This window comes from Taeniopygia guttata, chromosome 4, assembly GCF_048771995.1.
Source record: "Taeniopygia guttata chromosome 4, bTaeGut7.mat, whole genome shotgun sequence".
Taxonomy (NCBI): domain Eukaryota; kingdom Metazoa; phylum Chordata; class Aves; order Passeriformes; family Estrildidae; genus Taeniopygia; species Taeniopygia guttata.
Genome location: NC_133028.1, coordinates 29,884,367 through 29,903,911, shown reverse-complemented (window position 1 = coordinate 29,903,911; position 19,545 = coordinate 29,884,367). Strand labels below are relative to the sequence as shown.

At 35.5% G+C, this 19,545-nt stretch overlaps 1 long non-coding RNA gene across 1 annotated transcript in view; it reads right to left on the bottom strand.

Annotated features, from left to right (window-relative positions):
• Nucleotides 1-19,205, bottom strand: part of LOC140683936 (uncharacterized) — a 62,608-nt gene extending 43,403 nt beyond the window's left edge. Inside the window, exon 1 of the long non-coding RNA XR_012055604.1 lies at nt 18,982-19,205. This is a non-coding gene — a long non-coding RNA (uncharacterized lncRNA). The remainder of the gene's footprint in view (nt 1-18,981) is intronic.
• Between the last annotated feature and the right edge of the window lie 340 nt (nt 19,206-19,545).

Here is a 19,545-nt window from a genome sequence, read left to right as displayed (position 1 = left end):
TGCTAATAATATTAAACAGACACACAGACTATTTAAAAAGTTGCAGTTCTCTAACATTCTTCAAAAGCAATCATCTTCACAGCTGTGGAATGAGAAAATGGAGTAGCAATTACAAGTTTTTCCCCGGTGCTTGACAGCAAATGAGTACAAGTACTGGGTTTCATGAATGTTAAGTTAAATCTTCACACGCATTTGACAGGAAGGACATGGGCACATTAGATCTTGCCCTAGAACAAGAAGGCGGATTCAATAACAATTGAGGTTGCTTCTAATCCTTGAATACCATTCTGGCTGCCCTGTCACTCTGCAACTTTTTAAATGTCTGTGTAAATGAGGACAGGTAATGGACTAACAACTTGATAGTATCTGCATCCACTGCAAATGTAGGCAGAAAAATTGATGCAATAAATGTAAATGCAAAAGCAACTATTGGCATTTTGAAAATATGATGGGCAGGCTCTGAATTCTTTATGAAAGAAAGAGTCCTTTCCTTTGACAAATATTTTTTGTGGAGAACTTATATTGCCAAACAAAATTTCAATAGGTCAGAAGAGCATAACATACTGTTTATCTGTTGGGTAATGTGATCAGCAATCTTCTTGATATGTACCATCTGTGCCTAGGGCATTGAAAAGTTCTTTGAAAATTCAATTATTTGATTATGAAATATTTATTTTTGCTGAATTCTGCAAACCTGCTTTCAAGATTGAATAGTAAAAGCCTAGAAAAAGGTTTGTGTCCCTGGACTGATATATAATATATGTTGATTCCTCACAAAGCAGACAACAAGCACTCTGTAGGACAGCGCTATAAATACAAAAGAAGTTTGGATTTTTTTTTTTAATATAGCACAATCATATCCATTTTATCTTTAATTCAAGAATAAAATGAAAAATCCTATACAGTCAGTTCAGACAAAGTGTAAGTGACCTTCAGTTTGTTTTTCTGTGACATATATCAGACCATTCTTAATGCCAGTATATTTTCTTTAATCAGTCAAATAATTTTGCCAGAGGGAATTATAGCTCCCTGTTATTATCTTTCTGTCTATCAACAGGCCTTGTACAAATATGAGCCGGTTGAAACTGCAAAATTGTTGACTCGTTTGAGCTGCATGTCATATCAGTTGTCATAAATACAAAGAAAAAGCACCTGTACTTGCCTTTGGGTCTAAATCTGCACTTCTCAAGTGACTCTAAGACATCAGGACTCCTGTGAGATTTCCAGCCTCAGAAGGCAATGGTTATCTAAAGCCCATGTTGGAGAGGAGAATTGGAAACGAATCAGTCTAATATTGTGCTCTGAAGTGTTGTTGAAAATCAGTGCAAATGTCAAATATCCTTCACATTTTTTCCAAAATAATTAGGATATTTGCAGAAAGACGACTTTGCAACCAAGCACAGAGAAGGAAAGAGCACCTCAGTGGAGCTTAATTTACTTATAAACTTCTAGCAAACCAAGACAGTATTAGCAGACATATTTCTTTCATTTTTGAGGTACCGAATAAAACTGATGAAATGTTACTACTGGGATCACAGAACATTTGGTATAGCAAATATCAATAGGATATCCTTCTGTGTCTGGGGTCATCATAATGCCTGCTACAATGAAATCTTTGCTGTTCTAGATGATCTTGTTTCATATTAGAGACATGAAAAAAGTTGCATGGATTCTAGGAAAGACCCAGCAAACAATGTGAAGCAGTAACAAAGCTCTAATGTATTCAAGAAATGCAAGATAAAAAAATTTGGAGGCACAAGCCTTCTGGGAAGAAGAGAGAGGCATATAAAAGAAAGCACAAATGCTTTTCCTACTTTTTTTAATGGCCACCACTGGATGCAAAATGTTGTGCTAGAAAAAAAATCTTTCAAGTGAATAGAATTATATTTTTATTTTTTAATGCAGTGAAAAAGACAGAAATCTTAGTCCAACTACTAATCAGTCAAGAGGCCTCATTTTGTGAAACCTTTGTTAAAACTAAGAGTATGGGAAGGAAAAGTTATTTCCTACATTTCTTTCAAGGAGACCTTTTTCTGGCTATTTTGGCAACAATTACATAAAGAAGATTTGTTTTGCTCGATAATTTTTAAAAGTTGGGTCACTGCAGTGGAATTACTGTCATTTGCTTTAAGGATAAACAAGAATAGAATAAGAATTAGGATGAAGGTTCAAAAAAGAATCTTTATAATATGATACATTTGTTGATAATAAATTATAGGGAACTTAATTTATATTCTGTATTTCAGTAAAATACTATATGTCAAGAAGTTTACTACACTCAGCTATGACAATGGAAAATGTTTATTCTAACATTCATGCCTACAGTTTCCACTGAAGGCAACTAATGTTCCATACAATCTCTATCTGGATGGAAAATCTGTGAAATATAAAAGCTGAAATATATGAAGGATTCAAATATATCCGCATGGAATTCCAAAATACTTCTAATGTTTGTATCATACCATATTATTTTTTGCTCATTGTTTGTCTGTGTGCTTCTCTGGTCATACATTCTTTTATTGATATTTCATTACTCTGTAGTTTTTGGGATTTAACTCTTGCCATAAAGAAATACTTTACTAATTTTTTTTAAATAATTCCACGAACAGATTTTTTTCAAAATTGGACAAAAGTAGCCCAATATATCCACCAGGGAAACTAGTAATAGCTGTATTTACACTCCTTAAACGTTAGTGAAAGAGAAAGCCATAGTAAAGATTTAATTAATTATTACAGCACAACAGTCTTAGTGAAGATCTATTGCTCTTAACTGATGACTATCCTGGTTTTAGAGGACTTCTTAGAAGTGTATAACAACACCTGATATCCTAATATACATTCTAAAGTGTTTGTATTTCGAGATTCAGAAGGCAGATTACTTGAATTTCTAAGCTTGCATTTTCCTAAAAATACAATTAAATAAATCTTGTCATTATGTAAAACATTCCAGATTTTTTGTGAACAATTTTTAGAGACTATGGAACAGTCTCCTGGGGAGACATAGGTCAAATTAAGTAATGGCATGCAAATGGAAAATCTACTCATGGCTGTTCTATATTCAGGACATGTGTGGAAGTAATTATGAATTATTTGCAGATAGAAAAGTCTAGACACTTTTTTAAAAAATAAGGATTTTTAAATGGAGATGCCATCAGACATGAATCAGTTGTGACAGTGTGACAATGATTTGAACACAAATCAATAGAGTTGAAATTGCCTGCCTCTCCTGTAAACAACATCATATTCCAAAATGCTTTTAATAAATACTAAAATTATTTGGTTTACTGTAGAATCTGCTCGTTTACTGTTGTATTTTACAGGACTATAGCAAAAACACTGAGGACCATTGGTTCATTACTCATGTGGAATGAACTTTCTATTGCCTTTAGTAGTTCTGCCTTTAATGCTTTTTATTTCATCTCTGAAGTTCCCCCCTCTATCACCTTGATGAAAATTTTAGAATAAATTTAGTTCAGACTACTTTCAGATAATTAAAAATATTTTCATCACATTGATACAGCTAACAATCAGCAGAGATACTGTTGTAATTAAGTCACATAAGATGGAGATGTGAAAGTTTGTGACCTAAAAAGTGCTGGCAGATTATATCAGTAATGTAAGAGATACGGGGGTTTTGAGGTTTTTAAGGCTTATACTAAGAGAAATTAAAGGTATTGGTCCCCTCACTACAAGAAAAACATTGAGGCACTGGAGTGTGCTGGTCTCCTCTCCCTGGTAAAAGCAAGAGCATGAGAGAAAATGGCCTCAAGTTTTGCCCAGGGAGGTTTAGATTGGATAGCAGGAAAAAATTCTTCATGGAAAGGGTTGTCAAGCACTGGAACAGGCTGCCCAGGGAAGTAGATGAGTCACCATCCCTGGAGGTATTTAAAACATGTGTAGATGTGGCACTTAAAGACATGGTTCAGTGGTGGACTTGGCAGTTAATGGTTGGGCTCAATGGTCTTTTACAGCCTAAATGATTCTGTGATTCTTTGTTTTATGGATATATATCTGCTTAATTAGACATAAATTGCTAAATGTTCTGTTGGTCCAAGGAATTCCTACACCATTTATTTCAATCCACAGGACCAGATATTCAGTCACTATATGAAGAGCTAAATGCCAAATTCAATCAGATTTGATACAGAAAAGTAATTAAATACTAAAAAGTTCTTGGACAGTAAGACCTGATTCATAGACTACTAGAAAGTTTCTACTTCCATTCCTTTCTGTTGTAATATGAGTGAGCAGAGTGTTAGCAAGGAGCATTTTCTCAAACAGAGCTCCGCTTTTCAACCAGTAGAAATTAGCATAATTAGCATTATGGGGGAAAGTTAATGAACAAAATACCCAATTCAGACACACTGAGGTTTCTGATATCTTCTATCTATTTCTTTAGGCTCATTTTAATGGACTAAAAGGGAAGGGGGGAAGACAGAATGCAAAGTTCTCTATGTTATTAAAATATTTGAGATTACACAGAGTAAGTTGCAGGTTTTGACAGAAAGGTCAGGTGTTTTCCAGTGCACTGTGTGCTTAGTAGTTTAAGCTTTGTAATTACTTCTAAACAGAAAACCTTATAACCATCGCAAAATGTTTATGGTGTTAGGATAGCCAACAGCACAACCACTGGATTAAAACAACTCTTTCCCAGGCTTTAGCAACCACATTGATGCAATACCCAAATTGCTACAAATCTAGAAGTTGGAACTCATGTTCACAGAAAGACAGACTTACAATAAAAATATGTTCTCATTTAATTCACACTTTGCCTGAAAAAACAAAAACCATTCTGGCACTCTGAATTTCCCTAAGTGCTCAGGAATCCTTCCAGTACTAAGACAGTTTGTCCATTGTCTATTCCCAGCACCCCTAGATGCTGTGCATTTTTAATATGAATAGTTATGTCAGAGATACATTTCTTGGCTATCTCCCATCTGTTCCTAGTCTTATCAGCCTTATGATTTTTCTTAATTTACTGGTCACTTGTTCCAGGAAATCATTATGTACTCCAGGATTATTTATTCTTCTCATGAAGTGGTGTATGTCACTGGCATATTTCCTAGAATTAATTTCACTTTTAGCAATATCTCCCTATGGCATCAACTCTTTTATTTTTTTATTTTCATTTTTAGAAGATCCATTTTCTACTTCAGTGATTTCCTGTTTCCTTCTGATTCAGGAGTTTGTATATTTTTAATATCTTGTACAATTTTTCTTTCATCTTAAACTTTTCTTTTTCTTACCAGTTTAGCAAGATGGCCTAATAGGTTCTGTGATTCCTTCAAAGAAAAGGAATGCTCATAGTATAGATTTTAGGATTTCTATCTCTAGTGATGATTTTTTTCCTGCTGTCCTACAGTGCTTATTAATAGTGAAGTTAACAGCAAGACCAGCTTCTTATCATGTTACAGAAATGGTGGGGATTTTAGAGTAGATGAAGAAAAACAATGGGAGGCAATAAACAATATTGCACTGCACCATAAAATATAAATAAAAGATTTAACCATGGTATCATAAAAAAAATCCATGGAAGTTTAGTTTTAGAGGACTGTGAATCAATAACTGTCTGATTTACCAGACAAAAGACCATGAGCAGCCATGCAGATATATCAGTCCAAGCAGTCTACTTCCAAATTCTGTACATACAGTGGCTCATGAGGAGCCGTAGCCCTTTTTTAGGCCACAGCTTAGCAGAATCAAACAAGTTGTATGCAGAAATACATTCTTCTGCCTCTCTTTCTCTAAAAATAAATTACAGTAGTTTGAACATAGTCTCAGAAGATTGATTGCTGATTTTTATCTTTATAAAAGAAAATAAGAGCCAAAGTAACATAGCCATTCACTTTTTTTTTCTTAGTTTTTTTTATGAGACATAATTCAGATCAAGAAATTGGCCACCACTGCTAAATGTGTGCTTTATGCTGTATCTAGGACCACTGTGAGAACAACACTGTTTAAGATTTCCTGATAATTGTTTGCCATGGCAAACGATGGCCTAATTACCCTTAAAGACTTCTGAATTCAAAAAATTTAAAGTATTAGTAGTAATGAAATGCCTTTGTAACTCCTCCAAACTGGGCTCTAGTCAGAGTGAAATGACAATGGAATGGTGAGATACCACGATGCCACACCACACCAGTGCTGTGACCGTCCCGCTGCGCCAAGCAAAATCTGCTGCAGCTGAAGAAACTTTTGTCTGAAGACAGCTTCTTCTTCTTCTTCTTCATAAGCAAAGCCATATAGTAAATCGAGAAAAAGGAAATAAACCAAGACTACAAGGAAACATCATGAAGGCATTATGACTTCAGACACAGAAGACCAGTCTCACCTGTAGAAAGAGGACACTACCCAGAAAACACTCAGAAGGAAAACAAACAAATCAACAGAAAAGTCCAAACAGGGCCCAGGGCCCATATTCCTTTCTCATTGCAAGCAGCTCAAACATATGTTCCGTGGGGTTTTTGGTTGTTATGGATTAAGTGTTTTCTCTTTTTTTCAGAAAATTCTTCCAACCTTAAGTATCCTGTTTGGTAAGAGAACGCCTTAGATATCCTTGAATTTCTCTATGTGTTTATATTGAATTAGATTAGTCAGTAAGTCTTTTTATCAGTTATGAAAATATCTAGCAGAGAAGGAAAGAAATGGCTGAAAGTGCAAATAAAGAACAGTCCCCTAATCTCTGGAGATAGCAAATTTCCAGGAAAAAGCACTAATGTAATCTCTTCCACATACACACAGCGAAAGAGTAAAGGCATAAATGAAAAGTTCTAAGCCAGATCAGTTAAAAACCGTTTGTAGAAAAAGGCTAGAGACAGGAGTTGTTCAGAAACTGAGAAGTCATTCAAATTGCAAGTGAGTCATTTATATATGTAGATTGCTTGCCTAACATATAATCTTGAAATATGCCCTTGTAACTCTGGCTTCAGTGAAAAACTTGAAGTTGATATTAAAAATACATGTAGAGATGAATTCTAACCAGTATTCATAAGCCCGATGTGCTAGTGAAGGAAAAAAAAAATAGAAGTACAGGCAGAAGTCAGAAATTTCTTTCAAAAGTATTTATAACTGAATTTTTTAGTTAATGTGGAACAGCAGTACTTCTTAGGAGCATATAGGGAAAAATTTATGAAAGAGACACTAGTTCTGCTATGTTTAATTTTTAAATACTTAGAAAATTTGGTACCCAGCAGCAGTATTCAAAGCATTCAACAAGCTGAATTTCAAACCACCATCGGAAAGTGAAAATTCAAAAAAAATTATCTCATCACCCAGATGTAATATAGAAATTAAATCTCTTTAAGATTTTCAGAATTGAACTCTCTCCTACGATTACTCTCCTAAACCAGAATATCCTTTTTCAGGAAGAAAAACATAGTTCTAGAAACATGTTTTTAACATCTAAATAAGATTCCAATTACGACAGCATGCATTTATAGGTAATAAGCCTGATAGACTATTCCATTTGGTTTGTAATTAGATCTAAACATGTAGCTCATATGTTCTGACAATTAAACTGCACAAATAATCTTTGGATTTTATTCCTCTTTCCTAATCCTTCTTTTGTCTTTCTCTCATTATCCACTTAGAGGTTTACAGCTAATCCAAAATGAAATGGGAGACATGGAGAGACATGGTCTTTGTGAATGGCAGTATTTTGTGTAGCAGTAGCACTACAGACACAATACTCAGGCTGCTGTATTCTGCCTCTACTTCTCCACATCATGTTGAGCAACTGCACAGTATTTTGACACTCTCCTTGGCACAATGGTCAAGTTTAGATGTTAGGAAGAAACTATTTATTGTGAAAGTGGTGAGACACTGGAAGAAGTTGCCCAGATGTCACATCCCTGCAAGTGTTCAAGGTCAGGTTGGATGGGTGTCTAAGCAACATGACCTAGAGCATGTCGAGACTCAGTTCAAAGAGATTCTCCCAGGCTTCAGGCCTGGGAAACTTAGAGAGAAAGAATGAAAACAATTATGTTCATGCTGCTTATAGATATTATTCTCCAGAGTGTGCTATTCATAGTTCACCAATAATGTGAAAGGTTTTTACTTTGAGACCAATCAGGTTTCACCTTAGCAAGCCGGATTATAAAAGAACTTGCTACTGCTTAATAAACGCTCTCTTTTTCGTCTTCAGATCATTGGAGTCATTTTGTTCTGTCCCATCCCTGACTCAACAGTGTCAGGTGCCCATGACAACAGGCTGGAATAAGACAAGCTTTAAGGTCCCTTCCAACAGAAACCATTCTATGATTTTATGACTCATAGCTTTGAAGAAGTGCTAAAATGCCTCAAAACTAACCTTTAGAATTTGGGAAGCTTTCTAGAATAACAATTGCTAGACAGTAGCACAGTTTTCAGGCTGAAAACCTGTATAGCTACTGTGGTTTTTTAGTAGGACTAATGTTAACTAATGTAGCTAATATTACACACCTGTACCAGGTCTGAAAGAAATAGCATGATGATCCTATTTTGATAACTAACAAGTAGTTAATATAATGATGAAACAACGACAAGGCTTATTTTCCAGATCCTATGAGAAATATATTCAATAGTATGTGGGGATTTTTTTATTGGAAATTATGAGGGAAAGTTTTATTTCTATTTCATTTTTATTCAGGCCTCTTCTCTAATTTTCATTCAAAATGGATACAAGTATATCATGAGGGTATCAGGGTACTCAACCCTGGCCTGTTTAAAAATATATGCAACTGAATGACATATCTCTGTAGTTCATTAATGTGACCAAGGGACCAGATTAATGACAGCCCAAGAGCTATCGATAACCATTGGAATTTTGAAGGAACTGGTGCTTGCCCCAAAACTGAGTTGTGCTTGGATTGTGCACTCACTGACCAATAATAAATAATTAGGTAGCTATTTTTTTTTGCTTTCCTTCAATCTAAAATTATTAGTGTGAAGTTTTTTCCAAGCACAAATTAACATGTATAGGAGATTAAAATGGAAACTGTTCCCCTTGGAGCAGTTCTTGAATTTCACTGGGTCACTGTTGCTTCAACATCAGTATGAAAGAACACTGTGCTTCTCATTTATGAGTTCTACACATTCTACAGAACAAAATCCTCCCTCATGCCATTTCCTAGGAAATACTTACACAGCCACAGCTTTGGCAACTTTCTGATAAGTACTATTACCATAACAGGGAAAATATCAGTGGGAGCCATTGTCTCACCAATTAAATTATCATGGAAACAAAACATTTCCAAAGTAAATTTTAATTGTACATTTTACAATAAACACTTAAACCTTATTTTTGTTACTACTAATTTCCAAACTATTTCTTTTAGAGAGGTGTAACAAATGGTTTGTGCTACTTACTTTAAACATTAAAGCTTTAAAATATATCTAGCACTGAATGAGGCAGTGCAAGTTATACATAGCAAAGCCAAAATATATTCTATCAAACAGAAGCATCTTTCTGCACTTAAAACTTGTTAACTTTTCTTGTGCACTGTGAAACAACTGTTGTCATTCACTCTGAATCAGACAGGATGTTTTATAAATTTTTGTCATCTTGGTTTCTACACAGTATGATTCTCATTTGAAAATGTGTTCATACACACACATACAGCTGTTCCCAGCACCCTATGCTCAAAGGCATAAAATGCATAATGCAATACTTGAGGCAGACCAAAATCAAGGATGAGCAAATAACTCACAAATAAACTGCTTCTCAGAAAACCACTTCATGTTCCTTCCTTGTAAACACATTTCATTGCAATCTATGTCAGTCTTTAATTCTTTAAGTGTTTCTTAAGTTCTGACATACATAATGAAATGTCAACATTGAAATGTGTGAGAAATTGAATAAATTTTAAAGTTAGAATGAATCACAGTGCTCAAATTAAGGAGCATATGAAAGGAGTACATGATAATTAGAATAGGCATCCAAAAATTATGGTAGAGAGGGGGAAAAGCTGTTTACAGCCTCATCCAAAATGTAGAAACCTCCATATACACTGTTATCTTGAACTAGATCTCAAGTGAGATTTAATTCCATCTTTCCCTTACCATCTAGCTACTGTGAACTGTAGACATTTAGGAACCAAAAGAGAACCAGAGACCTTTGTTTTTGTTTCTGTTAGTGTAGGACATTTTCATAGAAGAGACTTAAACTTTCATTAAGGCAGACCAGAAGTATACCTATGAGCCGACTGCTTTACATTTGGTCAAATACCTGAGTTCTGACCCCGTGTCAAGGACTAGTTATGCACTGTATGCATATCTAGCAACTATAGAATAAAAAATGTATAAAAAGTCTCTGAAATAGGAATTTCAGCATAAATTTTTTAATTCATGTGACTGATTGTATTGACTGGGATATTGTTTAGTGCTTTCTCTTTCTCAGTCCTAGTAAATATTGAAACCTAATGCAAATTGGCACGGGCTCAACACTGAGGGCTGACAGCAGCCAGTTGATTAGGACTTCCTTTGGGACAGTAAGACCTCCTACAGCCACAACTGAGTGCTGTCGCTAGGAAGAATCTGCTGTTACTTAAACAAAAGGAGTAACTCCTACCCATTTTCAGAGGAAAATACTTTGACAACAATTTCAGATAAATTCCATAATTTCCAGACCTGTTTTATGTATACCCACTTTCCCTCAAAAACTAGATGTTGTAGGTCCTCAGAAAGAGTTGCATATTTGATGCTGAACTGAGGTGGCAGGGGGAAGACCTCAAAATCTCTCATAGAGTTGTGTCTTCACCCTGAGTTAATTACTTACCTCATTAAAAAAAGAAGAGTGGCTTGTACTAATCACTCAGCAGCGTCATCTAACTAGCAAATGGTTCTTTTCTACCAAAGACTGAATATCAAGAAGATCAGAAAGTAAGAAAATCACTGCTAATGTGGTGAGGGAACTGCCAGGTTCCTTTTCCTACTCTAAAATAACTCAGTATATGAATGCTGGGCATATGCCTCCTATGTGGTAGCAATCTATTTTTTTATTTTTAACTGCTTCATTTCTCTTCCAGTCTACACAGAAAGGAAATAACTTGACAAGATTTTAATTATGCCTTACTTCATATTCTTTATGAAGTATTTACTGAGGGTACCTGGAAGGAGCTGCCAATGTGAGTCACAGAAATCTTCAACACCCATGAGCAGGGAGCTGACTAAACTCTAAATTTGGCTACAGGAACTTTTTTCAGGATATCAGAGAATAAGCCAAACAACAGCATACCAGCCCTGTGTCCTGCCTCACTAGCACCCCCGAAAAACCCAAAATACACAAAAATCCCCCAACACATCACAAACACCAACGGATAAAAAACCCCAAGAAGAAAAAAAAAAAAAAACAAAAAAAACCCCAAAAAAACCCAAAAAAACAGACACAACAAAAGCTGTAGCTGTCTTCTTTCCTGTATGACACTTGAAAATCTAGACCTCAGCAGACTCTAACATACATCAAGTTGTAACTTGCCTTCATATTCATAGATTCCCAATACTACCTTTCAAAGGGCCCTGACGGCCTTTCTAAGCCAATCCAAGATAGGTTTTTCAGTAAGAAAGATCAGCTGACATCTTAAATTATCTTGCTACAGCCATTGTAATCAAACAACCCTCTATCTTGCAAAGCAGGGGTGGAAGAAGTTGGAAAGACAGGGAATCAGTAAGGTTAAACCTTCTACTTAGCACTTCTCTTCCAGGGCTGTATAGGATGCTCCATAGTATGACTCTTGAAATAGCAGAATGACTTCCTCTATGGGTCTTGCAAGGTAGGGTGGGGTTAGGGGTGTAGTTTGGTCTTAGGATATTGATTTTGGTTTCCTTTTCCATTATATTAAATGGAAATACTTTATTCTAAAGGAGAGCAAGTCTATTAAAAAATAATTGAATTTGTTAGACAAATCACCCAGGAAACACATAACCAAATGCCCAAAACGGAATTATTTAAACTGTGGCATAATGAGTAACAAACTAGAAAGAGGCCATTTCTATCAGTAACATTCAGATACTTCACAAATCCTTTACTTCAGTCCAGTCAAAATACAACAGGAAAGTGTTTTAGAAGCCTAATCCTTTCCCTGGGTTTTCAGTGAGGCGTCGAAGTCAGAAACCACTTTGGAAAGCTGGCCAAGCCACAGCATTTGTATCCAGCCTGTCTGTAAATAGATGAGTATTATTGTAATAATAAACAATGGGGGAACTGAAATGCTGGCAGTAATACTTTCTGAAGGACGATGAAAATTGCAGCTCACTGTCCTCTGGCAGGGATTAGTTTCACGGCTTTGAGAAATTTATCATATAATTGAATAACATGTCTCCAAAGAGAAAGGCTGGCTATGATAGCAGGATGGAAGTTAGCATTAGAAACACCAGAAAAAGATAAATCCAAGTAAGCCATTTTTGGCACACAGAGACAGATCCAGTAAAGGTTTGCACAGGATCAGTTTCTTTCCCAAGTCAACACAAAATGTCTATATAAAGACATACAAAGGCTAAGTAGAATCTTAAAAGAAATAATGTTGAGCAATTTGATCTCTTTCTCGCAGCACAGCCCTAACATAGTTTCAGTCACTAACCATGACCCAATAAAAAGAAAATTCTTCCTTCAGAACCAAACCAACTTACTATTATAGGATCCTGTGGTTTCTGAGGAAAACCATTTTAACTCTCTATAGAATACTAGGATGTATGATATCAATGTCTCTTCATTAAGCCAAAAGTGTAATATGTATACAAAAATACAACAGCTATTAGTTCTCTTTCCCAGCTCATACTTCAAAGATAGCAAAAAACCAATGTAAAGTCACAGCAGTGTTATGCTCTTTAGTATTGTGTTCCTACAACTGGAAATGCTAAAGTATTTCTAGCAAAAAGTTCTTAATATTTGTTTACAGCTGTTAGCTGGTGTTATAACCTCTGCTTTTACAGAAATCTTCCTTTCTATACATTCTTTTTATTCATTCCTCTAATAAAAATCCAGAATATTCTAAGCTTTCAGTGTCTTTTCATCATATCACTATGGGAAGAAACCAGTCTGCATTATTTAGAATGGCTCCCCTATAAACCTTCTAAAAACTCACTGTTGCAAAAGATTTCAATGGGCTTGTGTGTTACTATTGGCAAAAAAAAAAGTCAGAGTGCAACAAACATTTCACATCAGATAACCCCAGTAGAAATCACACAATGTTTTTTCCATTGTGGATGCTCTGTTGAAACAATTGTCCTAACTTGACTGGGGCCACTGACACTTGCTAATTTATACAGCAATGTAGATTCTGCTGACAGTCCCTTATAACCTCAGAGGTATATTCCTGGTCCTTTTGGCACCAAAAGTCCCCATGCCTAGCAGTTTGAGTGAAGACATTTTTTAAAATAGGAGGAATCACCAATCTTCCATCAGTTAGCAGACAGGAGATAAATAGAGGGGGAATATTCATATTTTTCTAATAATAAATTAAATGTGCCTAAAGTGGAGAGAAAGTGAGGACTCTGGTTCGGGACTTAAGTCAGAAAAGCACATAATTTCCCCATCACACATGGAAAAAACCTTATGATTAATCAGAGGTGTCTCCACAACTCTGTGCACAAGTATCTCCTTTTGCTACAGCGCACACATCTCCTTTAGATGTGTGTACTGTAGCAAAAGCAGTGTTAACAAAACATTATGCATAATAATGATCACAATAATGTGATATCAATTTGAGAAGTATTCTTTATCCTGAAGTTAAGAAAATATTTTTTATTTTTTCCCTTTAAAGAAAAAAACAGAAAGTTTAATTTGCATATATTTTTTTCATAATATAGTGTATACACTCATTCAACAGCCCATGCACTGTCCTCACATTTGGTTGCTAAGTAAAATATATGCAGAATTGTGGCTAGTAAACATTTTATTGCAAAAACACTTGGTTCAATCCCCGAAGTCCTTGCATCTTTAAAAAAATCATTTCATAATTTTTATTCTTTCAAAATGAACAGCATTTATCATTAACTCAATGTCCCACAGATATTTTTACTTAAATTTGAATTCAACTGTCCTGTAATTATTCAAGAAGTTAATGGGATCATATCTACTTTTCTTATGATCTCCGATGCATGTTAATCAGTAGTTTAGAAGCAACTCTGGCCACTAAATCCAACTTGTCATACTTGTAGGATCACAGAATCCTTCCAGATCTATTTCCTCCATAATGAAGATAAAGCAGAAAGTGGTTAGAAGTAAAGCATCTAAAGCATTGCTACTGCTGAAAATGCTCAGTCTACTGATTCAGACAAAAACTAATCCAGGGTGACAAAAACTGCGTGGACACCAGGACAACTATTCCCTCTATAGATCTGCTTCTTCTTTCTAAGGTAGCTTTTATAATTAAATGGACTACAGATGGCAAAAATATTGCCTTAACCTATCAGTATAACAATTTTTTCTCAAAGCCATTTTTCCCATGTATCAAGGTCTTTGTTACTATCCCAAGGAAGTAATCCACATAGTGCAATACAGGGCAGAACCCTGCAGTCTGGCATGTATCTGTCATTCACTCAGTTGCAACATTCTAAAACTGTCACATATTCTGGAGATGGTGTCCGAAGATCTTACAGATCTGCTAACAATTTCTGCGGATATCTCAAGTTATCATAGCAGGACCTTCTGCCTGTCCATGGAACACAGTCTTGCGCAGTTCTAGCCTCTTTTGTACCTCAAAAGAGAAATCGTAAAGCAAAAGTTAAGAAGAAGGAGACAACAAGTTACAGAACAGCCCAGCATTCAGCCAGTTCCAGGTCACTCAAAAGTGTATCATTTTATGCAAAGCAAGTTATGTTTGCAATCAGCTGCATAAACTGAGCTGCAAAACTGTAGTTTCACTCTCTATTAATGTGAATTGGGGAGTGAGCTGGAGCTCACTCCAAGGTATAGGCATATATAGACCACCTTCCATGAGGGGGATATCCTATACTGAAGTAATTTTGCAGCTTAATGTTCCCTTTAATGTGACATAAACCATATGTAACTTGGTCAAGAATTTAGCTTGGCAACATTAAGGCAGCACCGTAAATGAGATAAGGAGCATTAAAATGCAGCCCACATCCTTGCCCCAACACTTACCAGTCTTCACATGAGCTTCTTCACTTCATTGTGAAAAAATGAGTTTGTAAATGTCTATCTTGATAGCATCTAACTTTCAGCTCTATTATTCCTACCATGGCAATAGGGGACATTGTTGAGACTTCAAATGTTTTCTTGGCTCCATTTTGCTACAAGAAAACTTAAGGATAATTAAAAAGAACAGTACTGATTGGAAACTGCCAATCATAGAAAACAGCAAGGGTTTTTGTAGAAAAAAAAAGTTCTCTTCTGATATTTACATAATCCTAGATAATTCAGGATCATTTTTAATTAGCTGAACTTCAGGATGTCATTTGAGTTTTTAGAAGGTCCAGTGTCATTACTTTGAATTCTATGAGAGAGCTGTTTTATACCTCTGAATCTCTATTGAATGTCATCTGGCTAAAGTGTTGGTGAAAGAGAACCATTACATGTAGCATTATTGATCAGTGTGTAATTGCCCCATTAAAATTTATGAAGTTACCAAATGATTGCTTTTCTCCAATAAAAATATTTTACTAGATGAGCATGCATTTGATATCATATCATGCTTAAAGGAACTTTGCAGCCTTCTTCTTCTGGTTCTTCCTTTTTTGGCTTTTGTTTGGTTTTGTTTGGTTTTTGGGGGTTTTTTTTTGTTTTTTTTTTTTTAACTAGACAAATACTTTAGATTAGCTAGTATTTCCAACTTTCAGCATAATATGCAAATAGCTTATAAGAATCAAAGTATGAGCATTCATTTTAATGCTTATTTAGGAATCTCTTCTTGCTACCAACCATGAGCAAAGCTAACTAAGAAAATCAAGATCAGTCACCTTCTGATATATTATGACCACCATCATCAGAATACAGTCTCCAAGTCCTTCCATTTCATGTGCCAGAAATTAACTAAATTTTCTTCAATTATTGGACCTCTGGACTATGATTTCATCAATTATAAACTCTTTCCTCTTTCTGCCATCTGCCCTAATTGGAATATAGAGTCTATTAAGGCATCACAGGCATGTGTCCCATCAAAGTCTGATTTTCATGCAGAAGGTGTGAGATTGGCACCTAGATGGGCCTCTACCTGATAAGAAATTGAGACATGAGCAAGACATGCAACCTAGAAGTGCTCAAAAGTTCTCCAAAAGTGGATGCAGTGCTCTGTGGATGTCCAGCTATTCTTCTTGAAAGCATCTTATGCAATTTTTCTTTTTCTTTTTGAATACGGCAATATTTTCCTGAAACTTCTTAGTGAATTTCTAATTTAGGAGGCAGAAATTAAAAATATTTCAAGTCATGGATGAGGAAGAACTGTTACAACTAAGTCATGGATGAAGAAGAACCGTTACAACTGTTCTAGTTTTATCTATGTCAGCTGAAGCAGTAACTGAACTCTTTTCAGGAATAACCAATCCTTTTATTCATAGATCTGTTACTGATAGAGGGCACAACAGTGTTAGCAATGACTTTTAGCCAGCATGCTTTTAAAGAATATTATCTGCATCTCCGGTCTACTTTTGTTCTAAGAACTGGAAATCTGGTACATTATGAGCTACTATTTATTTCAGTCATTTTACTCATTCAGCACTCAACTGATGAAAGGTTCGACATGGGCAAGAAAGGAAGAGAGAGGCAGAGCTCCAAAGCAGGCAGCTGTTATTAACAGGAAAAGATCTATGTCCCGCCCCAACACAGGCACGTTTCAAAACTCAGTAGAATCCACTCCTCTCTCTCACAGACAGCAAAAGAGAATGAAGTATTTATTTTCCAGAAACTTTCTGTCTTCTCTAGTCAGGTAGAATTTGCTTGTAGCATTGGATATCAAAAGGACATAAAGCAGAAGCAGCAAAAAGATCTAACTTCCAAAGAATATTTTTTCCTGTGCTTGTTCTATTTTTAATCAATCAGAATCATTGTATCATACAACTTTCAGAACTAAAAATATGTTTACTCCTATTTTCCCAGTTAGATATGTTAAAAGACATCTCAAACCCAGCCAGTCAAGTAAGAAAACACTTAGAATACAGAGTAAAAAGCGTTGTGTTACATAAATAGTTTTTGTAGCAATATTCATTTCCTGTCAACTTGGAAATTCAGACTGATTTCAAATGACAGTCTAAAATATAGAAGCAGCATCAATCAGTCAAGCTTTATTGCATCTGTTTTTTTTGTGTCAGAATTATGTATCTTATTATAATATACAATAGGAAAACACAGCGGAAGCATACAACAAAAAATACAGACTATAATGCCTAGTAAAATACAGCAAAGGATACATCAATTTATAGTATAAGGTAATGTTAGCACAGCAAATGCTCTATAACAGCACTGTTGAGAATACTCTACCTTCATGTTGCTCTCCTCTCTCTAGACCCATATCACACTTTTACCTCTCAGGAATTTATGTTTATTTAACCTTTCAAGTTCCCTTAACTGGGATAATGCTAAAGAGGAATTTTTCCTCTCAGCAAATATCTAAGTAAAATATTTATTTCCTTGCTCTCTGTTTCAGTATTAGAACTGGGTTCAATTCTCTTGTGCCGTGGAAAATACTCATATCTGTACTCCCTGTGCTTTTACAGAGAGGTTTCCTTTAACTAGCAGTCTTTGCTTTTATGGCACAGATAAATGATAACAAAGAGGAGGGGGTGGATGAAAAGCAGTTTTTTTAACTGTAAGCAGCTGTGATCATATAATTTTTTTATTTTACTTTGGTTTGTCTCCTTGATTGTCTTTCCTCAGTTCTAAAGTCAAAGTAGACTCCTGTACCTGACTTCTTTTCCTTTGAATACAAACACTGATCCTCAGCTGATCTGATCCTCAAGTTTTCTTGTGTGGAGAACCCCAAAATTCCTCCTGATATGTCTGTGCCTGGATCCTCTGTAACAGACCTTGGTACCCAGAGTGAGCAGAAAAACTCCTATTCTATCCAGGTTTTCCCTCAGAGAGTAAAACTAAGGCCAAGTAAGCTTTTCTAAAGAAGCCAAATGTTTGTTTAGCTATAGTGCAAAGCGGCGTGTACCATTTCTGCAAACAAAGCATTTAAATTCACACAGATACCTTTGCAATAGGAAAGCAAGGGTCACTAGACCTCATATGTCTAGGGGCTCTTACCGATTTACTGCTATTTCACACTAGCTCCAAACCCACATCAAAAATTCTAAACTGTCAAGATCCCCTGTTTTGCTCAAAACTAAAGTAAACATTATAGTTAGAATACCTTCTTCCTGCAACAAACCAACAAATCTGAGATGAGCCATCTCCCCTCTTCTACCTAATTGATTTGCATTCTGACTGCCCTGTCTAGAGGTGGAAACGCATAGCGTGTACATAGATACAAGATTAGTCCATTTTCTATCATCTGCTATAGTGACTGTTGCACTAGTTGTTCAAGCAGTTGATTCGTATTACAGTTCCTAGTGATGTTAGTAAATTGGTGATATTGGAACAGTCCCTGTATTTTATCAACAATCTCAAAAGGAAAAAGTATCACAAGGCAATATTTCTTCTTAAATTCTGTGATTACCAGAACCCAGAAAACTCTGTATGTAGCTAAAGTACTGAACAGCATGTTGTTTGCTTGTCTATGAAATATAATAAAATATTTACTTTTTTTTTTTACATTCTAAAATACTTTAAGATTATTTTCAAGGTATTAGTCTTAAATTTTTATTTTTTATTCTTTTATTCTCTGTCTTGTAATAACCAGAAGGCATAACACATACCAGAGTTTAGAAAATAATTATAAACATCCTGAAATTTTCCAACTGGATTTTAAACTACTGTATTCTTAGAGCAAGTGTGTAAACTGCAGCCCCCATAATTAACTTCAGTATTATGAAGTATTTGGAGATAAGAATCTGAATTTTGCACATGGAGAAAATTAGATTAGGTTTTGAATTAGGAGTCAGACTCACCTTCAGGATTTATTCTTCAAAGCCTTACAGCCTTTCTTTCAGTGATGCTAGACTATTTATTCAAGTGTAGGCAGACATGCACACCTGCTGCCTGCACATCACTCAAACAAGCTCAGGAGCCACAGTGCTGCAGCCTGAGCTGCTTCCACCTGCCTCCCCACAAAAGAACAGACAGGTTCAACGAGAGCCAAGACAACAAGGTTATAACAGTTCCAAGGACAAATTTTTTTTATCTGAATCAGAAAATTAAACAGGCTACACCTTGTTAAACAGACATGTTCTAATGCTGAATTTTTTTTTTTTTCAAGGACAACACTGTAAAAATGTATCACATAAGCAGCTGTTTTAAGTAACAGCCCTAGACTAGCATTTGTTAGAAATTATCAGCTATAGTGGCTTGTTTAAGAGGCCTTACAGTCTAAAGATGACCTTGAAGTAGGGTTAGGCTGCAGTTGTAGAAGATGAAGGATTGGAATTCAGGAGAGATATTCAGTTCTTGGGGACATTACAGGTTTTGCATCTCAAGTGAAATTTAGCCCCATTACACATCTCAGTTTGTGTTGG